An 18,015-nucleotide genomic window follows, 5' to 3' on the forward strand; every position below is an offset into this window, starting at 1 on the left:
CTTAAATGAATTTATTATTGAAATAAGACAACAACGCTTCTATACAACCTGCATAAACCAAATAAGTTCATTTTTATCTACTGAAAATTCCACAGGGTATTTTTCAAAAGCATATTATTAAATATACTATCAATTTACATAATTTGATTCAAACTTTCATAGTAAAGTAGCCTGAAATTTTCATTTTTCTCTCCTTCCCCGAGTTTCTAATCAGAACAAGTTATTCTGCTTCATGCTTTAAAGCGGTTCTAATTAGAGAGTAACAAACACCTTTTAAAAAACAAAATTATCTGTGTATCAGGGTGCATGGTGATGATCTTGTACATTAAAAAATATTTGTAATGCAGATTTATTTCATTATGAGGGGAAATTATGTTTTGGTGTTTTTGGCTTGCAAACCCAGTAAAGACTATTTAGGACAAACTTTGTAAAATTAGATGTGGTAGGAAGAAAGCCAAAAGGGAGCATTATTTTGCCTCTGTCTCATAATATTAAGAGTTTAGGATTCTTTATGAAGCTTAATTGTGGGAGATTCGAGACTGATCAATAAAAGACCTCCTTGCTCACTGTATAGTTTAATTATTTGCTTTTATAATATACATTCTGCTCAATCCGCATGCTCCAGACAACTCACATTAAATCATAAGTATAATTTTAAAAACAAATGGAAAACCAACAAACTTTATTAAATATTAATTTAAAAAAATACTGTGATGTTTCCAGAAAAGCCAAAAGCTTGGTGAAATAGCTACAGGTTCGCTGTTCTCCTAATATCTAAAAAGAGTAGCTGGGCGGGGTCGGACACTGATGCCTTGGAAGGCTTGATTGTTCCAGGCTGATGGTGCAGTCGTGGAACAAGCCAGCTTCCACCTTTGGCTAATATCTCAAGGGAAAAGTCAAGTCTCTTTCAACCATTTACTATTTTACCTCTAAGGATTCATCCTCATTGTTACGTCCTGTGCAAAGCATATTGGGCAGCAAGTGTTTTCCAGCAGTTTGGATCATTCGCAATATAATTCATAGGAAATGAGGCCGACCTTGGAAAACTTGACACCAAATACTTAAGGAAGATCTTAAGGTTATTAATGTCCCTTGGGACGATGCCGAAGACCTCTAAGGATTGTTAAGACATTTTTTAAAAAATATATATATTAACGGTTTATTGAGGCAAAGGAGAGGTTTATTTTCTTGATAAAGGGGGATTGTACAGATGCTGTAATATGTGATGATTTAAAAATCATTCTCCTCTTTTGCATCTTCTGAGTATAATTTTAGGGAGGGCATCAGTCTTCTTGCTGGCGGGCTGAATGGAGGATTTGAAATCCATTCCCCCAGAAGGCCAGGAGATTTCTCCTCTCCTCGGTGTGGGGAGGGGAAATCCTCCCACGCAAGAACAAACCTTGAACTGGCAAGGGCTGGGAGGCCTTGGTCAGTTAGCCCACTGGTACACAGGCTCTCCCTGTCCCACCATACCAGGCCCACTTACCTTTCCATTGCCTTGCTCCATCCTGACCTATTCTTGTGATGGTTTGGAAGGCTCCTTGTCCAAATCGCATTGTGAAAATGGTGTGCACTTGCCTCTTCTCCTCTGGAGAAGGACTGGCTAGCAAAGCCGACTCAGTGCTAAGGCTCAGAGCCTTTCGTATTTTATCCTCTGGAATCCAAATGTTTTGCTGCTTCTCCTCTCCAGAGGAGAAAATGCTAGCAAAGGCAGCATTCTGAAAGGCTCTGCTCTGCTTGCAGCCACATGGACTGTGGTTGTGCGAGAAATGAACATGGCCCTTCTCAATATTGGGAAATATCGCGGGCGGGACAGGTACAACTAAGCCTGGAAAGCTAGCCTACACTTTTCTTCTTTTCCTGAAAGTATTATGTGAAAGTCTTGATTGATTTATACCGTGAGAGTCAATAGAGATCGATATCTATCTACTGAAGATCATGATTTATTGTAGATTGAAATAAAGGAATAGAGAATGAATTGGTGGAAGCTAAAAAAAGACTTCGCAACTAACAACAACAAAAGAAAAAAGAAAAAAAGAGCAAGCACACTAAGTGAAACTAAGTTGAACTGTGAATAGAGATGTTGTGGAGTAGAGTTAGTGAATATATGCAAGGGTGAGAAGATGTAGGTTAATTATAAACAAGAGGTCTAAAGTGTATGTCAGAAAGTATTGATCTGTGTCATCCAGTCATTAGGATAGTGATAGCTGCCTGTTATACTCCAAAGAATGGTGATAATGTAAGAAGAAGTGATTCTTTTTGAAAGCATGTTAAACATGCTGATTTAATATGATATGGAGAAAAAAGTTATACTCTTGTTAGGTTTGTTTGTTTATTCATGTCAGAAGCATCGCAATTAAAGTAAGGCATACTATATAAAATATAAAAATAATGTCACTCTCTTAGGTGACATGGATGGATGAATAGGAACAGTATGGAGAGGTACAGTAAAAGGTGTTGATGTAAGAGGGAGAGAGAGTTGGTTTTCATGTGGAAAAATATATGAATTGTCTTATTTGAACATTTGGGGTTAGCATCTTGGCCAGTGGGTGGAAAGTCACTCTGGTTGTCTGTAATCTCAGAACAAAGTAGAGCATAAAAATGTCAGCATGATGCAACGTGACAAATTTATTGAACACAAAGTTCTGTGTCTTTGGATGATTGCACCATTTTTCTCTACAAAAACCAAAACTTTTCCAAGAATCTTTTCAACTCTTTCATTGCAGAGGAATCAGTAGGCAGGATTATATGTCGATGTAAACAACAGTCTTTCTATCTTGCTGTGCAGGAAAGTACATTTATTCTGTTATTTTTAGCTCTTTAATCCACCTAAAATTTTAATGCATTTCTCTCTTTGTAATAATGACTTCCATTTTTAAATATCTAATACTTCATCCTACTGTATTAAATAGTCAATCTACCCTTAATAATATAATAATTGCAACTGATGGGGCATTTATTTATTTTCTATTTGTAATTTGTTTCTGATAGTATAAGTAGTATAATTAAGTACTTAATCAACAAATTAAGACTTAATCAAGGTAAAATATACCAGATTGGGATTTTTTGAAGCAACCTGGAAGAGTGGGGTGGGTGCAGCTTCTGGATGACGTATCCAACCCATGGGCCAGCAGTTTGTAGGTGGTACCTTGCTCAATAGTAGCAACTGTGAGACGGATCTCAAAGTCCTAGTGGACAATCACCTAAATATGAGCCAGCAGTGTGCTGCAGCTGCCAAAAAAGCCAACACAGTGCTAGGCTGCATTAACAGAGGGATAGAATCAAGATCACGTGAAGTGTAGACTTCCGGTTCCAGATCGCGGTGCTGGCAGATGTTTGAGGTGATCACTCCTCACATTGTCTGGCTTTCTTTTGCCGGGGGACCCCTGTAAAGGGGTCGAAAGTCACCCTGGAGGGGGAGAGGACCCTCCGATCGACGGTGGAAGGGCGGCAGCCCTCCCGTCGACCTGGAGCAGCTCTTCAGACCAACGAAGAAAGGATCAGCTACTCCCATGGCCCATCACTTCTGCTGTTTCTGCCAAGGCCAAACTTACAATCAAGCACTTGAAAGCACAGTGGAGGAACTGGGTGAGACCTTCCTTCTCTTTATTCCAACCTTTTACTTTTTCCTGTTAAAAACCTCTTGAATTTGCTTCCCCTTGCGAGGAGAGAGGGAAGGGAACATTTTTTCCCATCCTCTTAAATGGCAGCATTTGAATATACCAGGGGGAAAAAAACCTTGAAAAAATATAACTAACTAACTAAAGGGACCTACATCCCTTTTATATTTGGTGACCCAAAAACTTCTATCTTCACGGGAACTGGCTACCTTATCTATTTGATTTTTTAAAAAGGAGAAAAAAGAAAAAAAATACATAGAAGTATTTAAATTTGATAAAAATTTATTCTGTCTGAAAAGGATTTTAAATACTCTGGGGACATCTTGTGGCTAAGCCTGGTACATCAAGTGAACATTACTGGCAAATCTGTTTATAATTTGGATTTGTCCTTGGCACTAGCTAAAGATAAAAACTTGAAACAGCTGGCAGCTGAATTTAGCTTTTAATATCTGTGGAGGTGAACATTTACTGACTGTTGTTTAAAAATTAGGCTCCACTAAAGGACTATCTGTAACTATTCCAGAAATGGAGGGAGACCAGCCACAAACTTCGATTGACTATAAGCTCATACTTGAAAAAATTCTCGAAGCCACTGAGATAATTAATTCCAGACTGAAAGATAAAGGTGTTATCTTCAATCCACAAACTGAAACCCAGACCCCAACTAAAGAACTTGCAATCCAGAAAACAACAAAATTGGAACAAACTACTATTAAGGCAGAGGAATATAAGGAACAACAACAAGATATTGAAAAATCTAATATCCAAATCCTGACTCCATCCAAAGAACCCACAATTTTAAAAGTACAAGGAACTATCACTAAGACAGAGAAATTTAAGGAACAACAACAAAGTATGGAAAAACTTAATACCCAAATATTGACCTCATCTAAAGAGCCTACAACTCCAGAAGTATATCAAGCAGAAGACAGCAATGCCAAAATAGAGGGTGCTAAAGATCAACAAAGACAGCTTATTGAAAGCCTGGATAGCCAAGCAGAAACTACAAAAACGGGATAAGACCTTCTACTCAAATCAGATGAACCCAGAGGAAAGAAGAGACCAGACCGAATTGAAGACAAAGATACTAGAGCAAATACAGAGATTTGAATCAACAGGGCAACAACCTAATGATTACAAATGGTTTAGCTTTTGTGGATTATTGATGGTTAGATGATCTCCTTCGATTCAAATAATATGTTCTGGAGTGAAGGGAGACCTATCTGGCAACCTAAAGGTTTTGGTCTGGAAACCCAATTGGCAGAAAAAGAAAGCTAGAGTTAGATTTAAAAAATGAGTTGTTAGAGAGCTACTAAAGGCTATTCTTTTAGTAATGTGTGATCACATATAAAGAACAAACGATACAGAAAAGATAAAAAAGAACCTGGGATAAAATTAGAGCACACAGAATTAGACAAAATCCTATTAGGAACAGAAGACAAAACGATACAAAAAGATATATCAATATTTATTAGAACAAGACATGTTAGAAGAACAAGTAAAAGATACAATGCTAATCTGGAGCAAACATTTTGGCTATACCATTTATCTAGACAATTGGCAATCACTATGGGACAGGAACAGGAGGCTAACGCTAGCCACCACCTATAAAGAAAACTTATACAAGATGTTTTATAGGTGGCATCTTCTCCCCAAAAGGCTAGCAAAAATGGATTAAAAAACCTCACTGACATGCTGGAAATGTAGAAAGTTACCAGGGACCTATTATCACATGTGGGAATGTCTAAAAGCTCAAAATTTTTGGCACCTGATAAAAAATTGTCTTGAAGAGATAACATCACAAAAAATTGAACTAAAACCCGAAACCTTCCTACTAGGGATTATTAACGATAAATTCAACAAAGGATCTTTATACTTAGTACTGGACATTTTGACTGCAGCAAGATTGGCTTATGCTCAAAAATGGAAAAGGAAAGAAACCCTTACCAAAGAAGAATTAATAAGCAAAATCCTATCCTGTGCTGAAATGGATAGGTTAACATTAGAGATCAAAACCAAAACCAAAACGGACTATTATGAAATTTGGAACAATGTGTACAAATGGCTAGAGTTAAGGAGGAACACTGGGATGAATACCAACTGATTAGTTGATAGTTTAGAAACCTTTTACAGGATAGAATTGAAAGATACTTAATCACAACATAGATGAATGAAAGAATGTTCACTAGAAAACTCATAGATGTTGTATGCACATTTTGTTACAATGTAACTTTTTTCTCTTTTGTTTATTTCTTTATATAAGGTAATACTAATAGCAATGTTGAAGCCAGAGAAGTTGTAACATGTCCACTTTTGTTTTTAATTGTATATTCAATAAAAATTTGTAAAAAAAAAAGTAATGTGTGATCTATTAGGATCTGAAATAGAAAATGTTTATGAGATAAAACTAGAATGTGCTTATGTATTTATCAAGCTTATCTTAGATATTATCAGTGTTTTTTTTGTAAAAGAAAAAGGTGCCGGAACTCACACATGTCATACAATCCACTTTGCCTACCCTACAAGGTTCCATCCAAAAAAGGTGCCGGAACTCCGTTCTGAGCGTTCTATGAGGAAAAAAGCCCTGGATATTATGGATTCTGCATTTGATGTTAAAAGATATTTTAACATTTTAACTAAGAACTAAGAATTAGGTAAAAATTAAAACAGAATTTGGTTATGCAGAAGTAGAAGTAGATTGATAAATATAGGTTGTTCTATTGGTAATGTGTGATGTATCAGGATGAGAAATAGAAAATGTTTATTAGGTAGAGTTTAATTATTCAGCTATTGTGTGTATGTTAGATGTTACAATTTTTGTTGTAGTGAAATAAGGAAAATTTGGGTTGTGAATATTATTTTGGATGTTAAAGGCTAAACTTGAATACTATAATCAAAATCAAAAATTAGGTAAAATTTAAAAACAGGATATGGATATGCTTAACTAAAATTGGACTGACAATTTTTTTAACTGACCATGTCATTCTTAGAAATTTATTAGTTTAACCATGCTGTATTAAATGTTAAGGGAAATAGAGAAGGATGTTTTGATAATGTAACCTGAATTATGTACTAAAAACTCTGTTACTGAATTTTCGAATAGCCAGTCACCATGATGCTTTCTAAATATATAGATGTTAAACTGGAAAACCAATAAAACTTAAAAAAAAGATCACGTGAAGTGTTAATACATTTTACAATGCCTTGGTAAGGTCACACTTGGAATACTGCATCCAGTTTTGATCACCACAATGTAAAAAAAAATGTTGAGGCTCTAAAAAGAGTACAGAGAAGAGCAACAAAGACGATCAGGGGACTGGAGGCTAAAACATAGACAGTTGCTGGAATTGGGTATGTCTAGTTTAATGAAGAAAAGGACGAGTGGTGACATGATAGCAGTCTTTCAATATCTCAGGGGTTGCCACAAAGAAGAGGGAGTCAAGTTGTTGTTGTTGTTGTTGTCGTCGTTGTCGTTAACAAAATAGCACAGACATTTTTAGCAGATGAATATATTTTAGACTATTGGGGAGACTAAGGTTTCCCATATAGCTTGCTTCTTACTGCAACATTAGATTGCTACAAATTGGAGTAACACACCTAGAATTAAACAAATCTGAGCCCAGGAACTGAATATAAGAACTAAACTGAACTCACTGTTTAAAATGTATTCCTAGATATCTCTTTTTTTTAATCATCTCACCCATATAATTAGAAAACAGTGCTGGTTTTGTTTTTGCTTTTGTGACATTTTTTTTTTGGGGGGTGACATTTTTTTAATTTATATTTTACGGTTAAAGCTTTAGGAAGATCCGTACAGTTGTAGGATAAAACTATTAATTGTGTATAACAATTTATAGAAAAATGAAACATGCAGATTGGATTACTGGATTCTAATACCTCCCTGCAGAAAAACCTTGAGGATGTTTCTTGACTCAGTGTTGGCGAGAAAATAAAGGGAAATGATTAAGTGTTGTAATTGCCTCTGTATTTAATTTTATTCCATAATTTCGTTTTGCTGGGCAAACAGTGATCAATGAATTTGCAAGTTGCTCTTTCCTTCAAGGAGAAAAGAAACTGTATGTTCTGTTTTCATAGTCTTAAGCGCTTACGTATGTGAGAAAAATCCCTAAATATTGTAATAGAAAGGAGGAAGACACCTTACTTGGATAGAGTACTTGAAATAGCTCCTAGATTCCTTCTATACTTTCTAGAAGAGCATAGTACAGGTAATCCTCAAGTTACAGCAGCACTGTTTAGTGACCGTTTGAAGTTACAGCAGCACTGGAAAAAATGACTTATGACTGTTTTTCACATTTATGACCATTGCCGTATCCCCACAATCATATGATCAACATTCAGATGCTTAGCAATTGGTTCATATTTCATGTGATCCTCTTTTGGGACCTTCTGACAAGCAAAGTCAAGGGGGAAGCCAGATTCACTTAACAACCACGTTACTAATTTAACAACTGCAATTATTCATTTAACAACTGTGGTAAGAAAGATTATAAAATGGGGCAAAACTCACTTAACAACTGTCTTACTTAGCAACAGAAATTTTGGGCTCAATTGTGGTCATACGTTGAGGACTACCTGTACTTGCAGAGCAACATATGTATATTTTTGAAGACATCATCGGGGAAAAGGGGACATTAAACACTGCATTTGTAACTGGGCAATTGGTAAAGAAGGCAGAGAAATTTTGTGTGGTACTATACAAATATAGGGACGCGGTGGCTTAGTGGGTTAGGACACTGAACTTGTTGATCAAAAGATCGGCAGTTTGGCGGGTCGAATCCCGAGTGCCGCGTAACAGAGTGAGCGCCTGTTACTCGTCCCAGCTTCTGCCCACCTAGCAGTTTGAAAGCACGTAAAAATGCAAGTAGAAAAATAGGGACCACTACGGTGGGAAGGTAACAGCGTTCCGTGCACCTTTGGCATCTAGTCATGCTGGCCACATGACCACGGAGACGTCCTTGGACAAGCGCTGGCTCTTCAGCTTTGAAACGGAGATGAGCACCGGCCCCTAGAGTTGGAAATGACTAGCACGCATGTGCGGGGGAACCTTTACCTTTACCTTTTTTTAAACAAATATAATCAGCTTCTTTTTCATAGCAAAAACTCTGCAGGTACTTGCTGGTTTTTGTTGTTACCTATTTTTTTTTAATTTGATGAGGCTATGTTTCACTCATGGCACAGTGGGGGGAAATTTTTCTTTTTCATTTTTAATAAGAAATGAGGGAAAGACACAAATATTAACTTCACTATATCACTGGTGACAGCATAGTGTAAGTTTATTAACGTGTACAAATCCAGTACAATATATTTTATTTTTAATTGTTTTTAGGGTTGCTCTTTGCACATTACTGATTAGGGATGGGCGGCTACACAAATTGAAGAAATAAATACATAAATTAAAAAAGGGAGTGGAATAGAGGTGCCATGGAAAAAAGCCAATTCAAACAAATCTTACAGAATGATTCCATAGATGAATCCTGAGTGAAGAAGGCCATGAACCCTACTCTTAGAGTCTATATCAAAAAAAACGGAGTAATAAAGGAAGGAATTGTAAACTTAATCTTGTCTGGAAAATCCAAACAGATTTATGATACATCTCAGAAATAGATTAAATATCCCAGGATCACTGTAGCAGACAAAAGAAGAGTGGAAGCCAGCCCGAAGCTTGTTTCTTAGCAGTAAAGGTACTTGTTGAGAAAAAAAAACATGATATGGCAGCAGAATGATGATATGGATTAGCATGAATGTTTTTCTCGGGAATGCCTAGGGAAGAACTGTGATCACTTGGATTGCTTGACTGGTTATGAAAGTCTCCAGATGAAAGAATTTATAAAGGATAGGTGCGGTATTGGTAAGCTAATCGTTCCTGCTGAAATGGACAGAAATCCTGTGGACCAACACATAATTGTTTTTAACTGCCTCAGTGGCAGTCGGTTGGTTTCCCTGACACAATTAATTTATTTCCACTTGAAATAGTTTATGCTTCTATTATAAAGACAAGGCCTAGTGGTGTTCAAGTGTACCAGTGCTACCCTTGTAAAAATGCCAAAATATCTACTAGTAGCCATGTTAAGGAAGTTAAAGTTTGATAAAAAAAATACCAGTTGTTCTATTCTCTGGCTAATTCTGCCAGTGCCTAAAAGAGAAAAAGAAATGCATGTAAATGTTATGAAATTTTTAATTCTGTTTTCCACTAATGTCATACACACACACACAGTGACTGTTGTACAAACAAAATACATCCATCATCTATTCCTTTTTTAAGACTAAGCATTGTTATATAAATTGCAGAAAAGAAGTGAGAAGAAATGGGCAGAAGCAGGGCTTTTTTTTCTCATAGAACGCTCAGAACAGAGTTCCGGCACCGTTTTTGGATGGAACCTTGTAGGGTAGGCAAGGCGGGTTGTGTGACATGTGTGAGTTCCGGCACCTTTTTCTTTTACAAAAAAAGCCCTGGGCAGAAGAAACTAAAAGCAGGGATAAAGAAAAAAAAAGATAAAGAATTCTAACTAAATCTAGACTGACCTAAACTGGATCCTGTAACTAAATCTAGTTTATATCAATAGCAATCACTATCCCTCACCATTTGTTTTATCCACATTCATTCAGCAGGCATTCATTCTTGACCACTCATGCTTTTGAGAAATCTGTTCTTGTTGCATTTAACTTACTGTTATGCTTTTACTGATACAAAGTAGGCAGAAATACCTCTTACACAGAGAGACTTTCACTTCTTTCAACATTGATTCATTTCTCACAACAAATCACATACTAACTGCCAGCAGAATAATATTCCAGAGGGAGGGGCCACAGCAGAAAAGGCTCTTCTCCAGGACCCACCAGCCAAAATATTTTGGCAGAAGGATTCCAGAGTAGGCTTCTTCTGCTGGAATTAATAGGCCAAGATAGTCTCATTGGGGTGAGATGGCTCCTAAGAAGCCCTGGAATAGCAGAACACCTTCCCCCAATAAGTCCATCACAATTAGGATTCATCTAAATTTTAAGCCAATAAAAATCCCCCTTCAAATAAAAAATAGTATACTTGAATTTCAGTAAAACATTTGACAAATAGACCACAACCTACTTCTTGGTAAGCTAGAAAAGTGTGGGATAGACAGCAACAGCACCAAATGGATTTGTAACTGGCTGACAAATCATATTCAACATGTAGTCCTCAATGGAACTATATCTACATAGAAGGAATAAGAAGTGAGGTACCCCAAGGTTCCATTTTAGACTCAGAACTCTTCAATATCTTCATAAACAATTTAGATGAGGGACTAGAAGGGAATTTGCAGACAACACTAAGCTGGCAGGAATAGCCAACATCCCAGATGATAGGCTTAAGATCCAGATGGACCTCGACAGACTTGAACACTGGGCGCTATCCAACAAAATGAAATTCAGTGTAGAGAAAAGTAAGCTCTTACACATACATTCTGTTAACTTGGTTCAACCCACAGTTCAACTCAGTTCAGCAAGAGCTCACCAAGAATTTAGTTCAATCCCGAGCTACAGATTTTCTCTTCCTTTGAAATCCAAAATAAGAATTCAATAGAAAATCATATTTTGGTTATAAATGTATTTTCTAACAATAGATATGTGGGATGTGTCTTTCACTCAAAGAACAGAACACCAAGTGATGTGCAATTTTCTTAGGAACATTGTCTTTGTGTACCTAGTTTCCAAATAACAAATAGCTGGAGTACCAAGGATAACTCTGGAGGAGCCTTTGCCTTCTATAAGCTTTGTAAGAGTTCTGTCCTTTTAATCCACCAGTTGTAAATAGAAATAGATGATCCTTACCTGCTTGGTGCATTTCTTGACAAAGTAGAAGTAATGGCACAATAGGCACTAGGTGGTAGGAACCTGAAGAGTTTTAAACTTTGAATGTCTTCTGGCTTTGGCTCAGGATCAGGGATCTAGATGAAATTTAGGCTGCTTATCTTTTTTCTTCAGACTTAAAACTGAATGCATGACATAAATAAGACATAATGGTTTCCTCTTTATGAGTATGTGAATTTACTGAGCAGCCATGAAATAAGGCGAATATACATGTCCCAGGATAATGTTGCAGGATCCAATCTGGGTCTTATTGAACAGTTTTTAATCCCTTTCAAGTAATATGGCCTCCCAATGTTCAGTTTTAGAATTGTAATGCAAGGCAAAAGACTCCCCAATGACAGGTAGGATGCTAAGGAATATATCAATAGAATGTCAACAAAGTTAGTCAGAAACTATAAAATCCTTTCTGTTGCAATCCATGTTCAAATACTGGCTCTAGGTGGATTACAGGAACCTCACATTTTGTTGCAGTTCACTGTCTCAGAATAGGAATAGGAATAGGAATAGAATAGAATAGAATAGAATAGAATAGAATAGAATAGAATAGAATAGAATAGAATAGAATAGAATAGAATAGAATAGAATAGAATAGAATAGAATAGAATAGAATAGAATAGAATAGAATAGAAAGGGAACTTGGAGGTCTTCTAGTCCAGCCCCCTGCTCAAGCAAGAGAACCTATACCATTTCAGACAAGTGACTGTCTAGCCTCTTTTTAAAAATCTTCAATGATGGAGCGCCCATGATTTCTGGAGGCAAGCTGTTCCACTGGTTAATTGTTCTAACTGTCAGGAAGTTTCTCCTTAATTCCTTCTCTCTTTGTTCAGTTTCCAACCATTGTTTCTTCTCCTGCCCTCTGGTGCTTTGGTGAATAACGTAACCCCCTCTTCTTTGTGGCAGCCCCTCAAATACTGGAAATGTGACAATGTTTTCTGAAAGGAAAACGTCTGGAGTTTCTTTTACAATGTTTGTTTTTCTATTATCTTACAAAGATGTAAGAGATCCAAGCAACGTTAACTATATTTTTTTATGTTTTAGTACCACGTTCACACACACACACACACACACACACACACACAAACACACACATTGCATTATAATACTTTAAACAAATATAACAGCTTTTTCAAAAATTTTAAAATAAATTTGTTCGATAAAATATATCTATAGCCTCCTGCCTTTGTCCAAATACCCTAAAAAGTATTTTGATTGAAAAAAGCTGGATGGATTTATTTTAATATTGGTAATTAGAAGACATTATTCAATAAACGTTGAAATCTTACATGCACTGCTATTCACTGGTATAGTGGTGAAGTACACTAGCTCAGGCAGGGACATTGATATCATCAGTAGCCACCCAACACCCGCCAGGCTGATGGCTCATGCCCACCTCAAAACACAGGTAAGCACATTTCTGAGCATCACCCACCCAGCTCGTGGTAATATTTCTTGGGAATAATGGTCAATATAGAATACTGTGGTTTTCTGATACATCAACGTATGTTCATTTTGTTTTGTATCATTTGTATTTATGACATCCCTATATTAACCCTTTTAAAAATGTGAACATATGAAATATTATCGATGCACAATGATTTTACAATTTGAAAACGTATATAATTTTGAAAAAAAAATTTTTTTTGAAAGTTTGGTGATATATTTGCCACTTTGGGTTTTTTTTCCCTAAACACTTATAGAAATACATTGAATTCCAATACGATTTGTATAAATATATTATAATGCTAGGTAGCGTTATCAACCTTAGCACTGTTCAACTAACACATACCCAGTTCCACAACTTACATTTAGTACCTGTCCTTCCACTTCTGAGTTTAGGTATTTTGCTTATTGGAGAGCATGCTCATGCCCTTGCGAACTAAGTCAATGGGTATCTTAAGACATGAGTTGTATTTACACAGGAAAATAAGGCAAGAGTGTTCATTAATTTATTCATTGGTATTTTGTTTTTAAAAATTCCAGTAAAAATAGTGCAAGTTCATTTTTCTTTCAAAGTCTGTGACAGTTATCCAGAAATCAGCAGACGGCTGGAATTCAGGGACGATACTTTAATTTAATTTAATTTAATTTATTATCATTTCTATACCGCCCTTCTCCCGAAGGACTCAGGGCGGTGTACAGGGCAAGAATAAAACACAGAAATTTACAAAAATTAAAAAATAATTAAATGCATGCCCGATTAAAATACAATTGATACATAATAAAAACCCCAATAAAAATGATAAAAACCCCACCAATCCCCCCTCAGGCCAGGCCGGCTTGCTCGAACAAGTATGTTTTCAGATCGCGGCGAAAGGAGCGCAGATCGGGCGCCGTCCGGAGCTCAACCGGTAACTGGTTCCATAGCTCCGGGGCGCCCACAGAGAAGGATCTCCCCCTGGGGGCCACCAGACGGCATTCTCTGACCGGTGGCACCCTGAGGAGGCCCTCTCTGTGGGAACGCACAGGGCGCAGGGAGCTTGATGCCGGCAGCAGATGTTCCCTGAGGTACTCCGGCCCCATGCCATGGAGGGCTTTGAACGCCATTACTAGCACCTTGAATCTCACCCGGAAGACAACTGGCAACCAATGCAGCTCACGGAGCAGAGGTGTCACGTGGGAGTATCGGGAAACTCCCAACACAACTCTCGCGGCTGCATTCTGTACCAGTTGGAGCCTCCGGGTGGTCCTCAAGGGAAGCCCCATGTAGAGGGCGTTGCAGTAGTCTAGACGAGAGGTCACGAGCGCGTGAGTGACCGTGCATAAATCATCCCGGCTTAGATAGGGCCGCAACTGGCGCACCAGGCGAACCTGGGCGAAAGCCCCCCTAGTCACGGCCACCATGTGATCTTCCAAGGTAAGCCGCGAATCTAGGAGGACTCCCAAGTTGCGAGCCCTATCTACGGGGGGTAATAATTCACCCCCCATAGAAAGAGATGGAATATCCGAATAGACCCGGGATGAAGGTATGCAAAGCCACTCGGTCTTGTCGGGGTTGAGTTGAAGTCTGTTCCTCCCCATCCAGACCCGAACCGCCTCCAGGCAACGGGACATCACGTTGAGGGCATCACTGGGGTGGTTTGGGGTAGAAAGAAAAAGCTGGGTATCATCAGCGTACTGATGATACCCAACTCCAAAGCCACGAATGATCTCACCCAGCGGTTTCATATAGATGTTGAACAGGAGAGGCGAGAGGACCGACCCCTGAGGAACTCCACAAACGAGAGACCTCGCGGTCGACCTCTGCCCTCCTGTCAACACCGACTGCGAGCGTCCCTGGAGATAGGAGGAGAACCACTGTAAAACCGTGCCTCCCACTCCCAATCCCCTGAGACGCCGCAGCAGGATACCATGGTCGATGGTATCGAAAGCCGCTGAGAGGTCCAATAGGACTAGAACAGAGGAATGACCCCTGTCCCGAGCCCTCCAGAGATCATTCACCAGCGCGACCAATGCCGTCTCCGTGCTGTGCCCGGGCCTGAAACCCGATTGGTACGGGTCTAGATAATCCGCTTCATCCAGGACCAAAGGGAGCTGGTGCGCCACCACACTCTCAACAACCTTCGCAAGAAAGCGAAGGTTGGAGACCGGACGAAAGTTGTTCAATACAGCTGGGTCCAAGGCAGGCTTCTTGAGGAGGGGCCTCACCACCGCCTCTTTCAAGACGGCAGGGAAGCTACCCTCACTCAAAGAAGCTGATATAACTGCCTGGAACCAGCTGCGTGTCCTCTCCCGGGCTGCATAAGTCAGCCAGGAAGGGCACGGGTCCAATAAACATGTGGTGGAGCTCAGTCTCCCCATAATCCTGTCCACTTCCTCCGGAGTCACAGAATCAAACTCCTCCCAAGTGATATCGACAAGACCACCCGCGTCCTGATCGCCAGACTCTGCCCAGTCGGAGTCCAGACCGGTCCGAATCCGAGTGATTTTGTCCGACAGATAATTGTTAAACTCCTCGGCACGACCCTGCAAGGGTTCCTCCCTCGCCTCCTGATTAAGGAGGGAGCGAGTCACCCTAAACAGAGCGGCCGGGCGATTATCTGCGGACGCGATAAGGGTAGCGAAGTGATTAGACCTCGCCACCCTTATCGCAGCGAGATAAGACCTAATATGGGTTCTTAGTCGCAATCGGTCGGATTCGGATCGGCTGGACCTCCAACCGCTCTCTAGGCCCCGTCTCCGGCGCTTCATCTCCCGGAGCTCCGCGGAGAACCATGGAGCTCGACGGGATCTGCATCGGGTCAGGGGCCGCAAGGGTACAACTCGGTCAAGAGCCTCAGTGGCTGCCCTTTCCCAAGCTTCCACTAAGGCATCTGCCGAGCTGTGAGTGGGGGAGGCAGGTGGGGACCCCAGCGCTGCCTGGAATCTCGCGGGGTCCATTAAGCGTCTGGGGCGGTACCATCTAACTGGTTCCACACACCCACGGCGGGGGGTGGCAAAACGGAAGACCAGCCGCAGGAGATGATGATCGGTCCATGACAGGGGCATAATAATTGGGGAGCCCCCACCAAGATCATCTAACCACCGCCCAGATAAGAAAACTAGGTCAAGGGTGTGGCCTCCCTCATGAGTCGGTCCTGAAATTACTTGCGTCAGGTCCATGGCCGTCATGGAAGCCATGAACTCCCGAGCCAACTCAGATGATCCTCCCAGAGATGGTAGATTGAAGTCCCCCAAAACTATAAGTTTCGGGAACTCAACCACCAACCCAGAGAGGACATCGAGAAGCTCAGGCAGGGCTGCTGCTGCGTGACTAGGTGAAAGGTACACCAGCAGCAAGCCCAACTGCGCACCAGGGCCGCATCTCAAGAAGAGAGACTCACAACCGACTATCTGCGGAACGGTGGCCTCCCGCGGAGCTAAGGTCTCCCTCATAACAACAGCCACTCCCCCACCCCTACCCTGAGCCCGAGGCCGGTGTAGCACCCGGAAACCTGGTGGGCAGAGATCAGCCAGAGGAATACCGCCCTCTGGGCCCAACCAAGTCTCCGTGATGCAAGCCAGGTCCGCCTGCTCACCCTCGACCAAGTCACGGACGAGAGGAGCTTTATTAACGACAGACCTGGCATTCAGGTACACCAGCCGGAGCTCAGGAGGCTGCACATCCTCACTCCCGGGACCTCGGGGTAGAACAAGAGGGTCGGAACGCCTCACCGCTTGCAAGTAGCGGAGAGGCCTTCCCTGGAGTCGATACGGCCCTCTGTTCCTGCACCTGCTGCCATTCCCTAACGTCGTGGGAATAGGCATTCCCACGACTTGCCCTGGAGCCCCGGGGGCGACCGACCTCCGCTCCTCCCCTCCGCGATCAATCCCGGCCCTGACCTGAACAATGGTTGCTGGACTGCCCCCCATATCCGAACAACCAAAAGAAGTTCCCACCCCCCTCCCTAACCTCCTAAAAAATTTAACCAAAAAACTAACCAGGGGCCTCCTATTTGGCTTATATCGGAGGCCCCTACCCATGCCCAGCCATCTCTCAGGGTCCCAACACTCGGGCCCTTCATCAAGAGGAGGTGTAACAAGTAAGGCGGGTCGCTCCCAGGATGGGGGGGCCCCCCTGAGAGCGAATAAAGTCGTGCTCGAATAAGTCAGACGCATGATCTTAACAAGTCCGACAAAAAAAACAGCAAGGCAGACCAGATCAAACTCAACATGGGAGGATCTCAAAATAAATAAATCGAAGGCAAGTGTCCAGGGAGCCAGCCCAGCTCCACTGCCACTGGAGCTGGGAAATCCCGGGATAGATCGAATCCCGCCCTCTCACGGCGGTCAAAGCCGGGGGGCAACCTGATACATACAAACCGGGGGAGCAATACCCCCCAGAGCTCTCACCTCTGGGAGGCAGCAGATGTAAAAACCTAACCACTCTCCCACAGTGGTTACAACCCGGGCCTTCTATTATAGGGGAGGGGGGAGAAGGGGAGGGAGTTAGAGCAAAGAATCTATGAAATACATCAGGATTAATAAGCCGGCATGGTCACAAAATGGTAGGAGAGATTCTGGTTACATAAGTCACTTCCATGTTGCAGAAAAGACTGGATGATAGTCAGTCAAGAAGGGAAACCACAACATGGTCCAATGATTTTCTGGCGGCGCAGAGATAAAGTTTTGCCTCACAGATGTCCGAGGCAACAGCGTCCGCGTTCCACCACCAGGCCAGGTCACCATATCAGAGAGGCCCACTCCCTTCACCGTCAGCCATCTCGGAAACCAGCTAAACGACGTCTCCACCACTCCAGCATTTTCGCGCCCCCGCCGCTCCAAGCCGCGATTCATAGTCAATCTAACAACACGCAGCTCCCCAAGCAGCGGGAAGGCGTTCCGGGGCATCACCGAGCTGTAAACAATTAATCCGGGCGTCACAGATCTCAGGAACACCACCAGGCTCCGTGGAAGGGGTCTCGGGACCTCCGATGCACAAACGGTCAGCCGGTCGGAGCCACACTGAGCGGAGCTTCAGCAAAAAAAATCAAGGTCTTTCCAGGCGCCTCAGCAGCCTCCGCAGTCTCCCTCGGGGCTCCGCCCAGCTCCTCCG

General features: G+C 41.3%; 1 protein-coding gene across 4 annotated transcripts in view; it reads left to right on the plus strand.

Annotated features, from left to right (window-relative positions):
- The window catches only part of KALRN (kalirin RhoGEF kinase), a gene marked incomplete at its 5' end in the record, with an annotated part of 564,822 nt that overhangs the window by 338,687 nt on the left and 208,120 nt on the right, over nt 1-18,015 (plus strand). The window lies entirely within an intron of this gene.

Source organism: Vipera berus (genome assembly GCF_964194415.1).
Source record: "Vipera berus genome assembly, chromosome: 1".
NCBI classification, from domain to species: Eukaryota; Metazoa; Chordata; class Lepidosauria; order Squamata; family Viperidae; genus Vipera; species Vipera berus.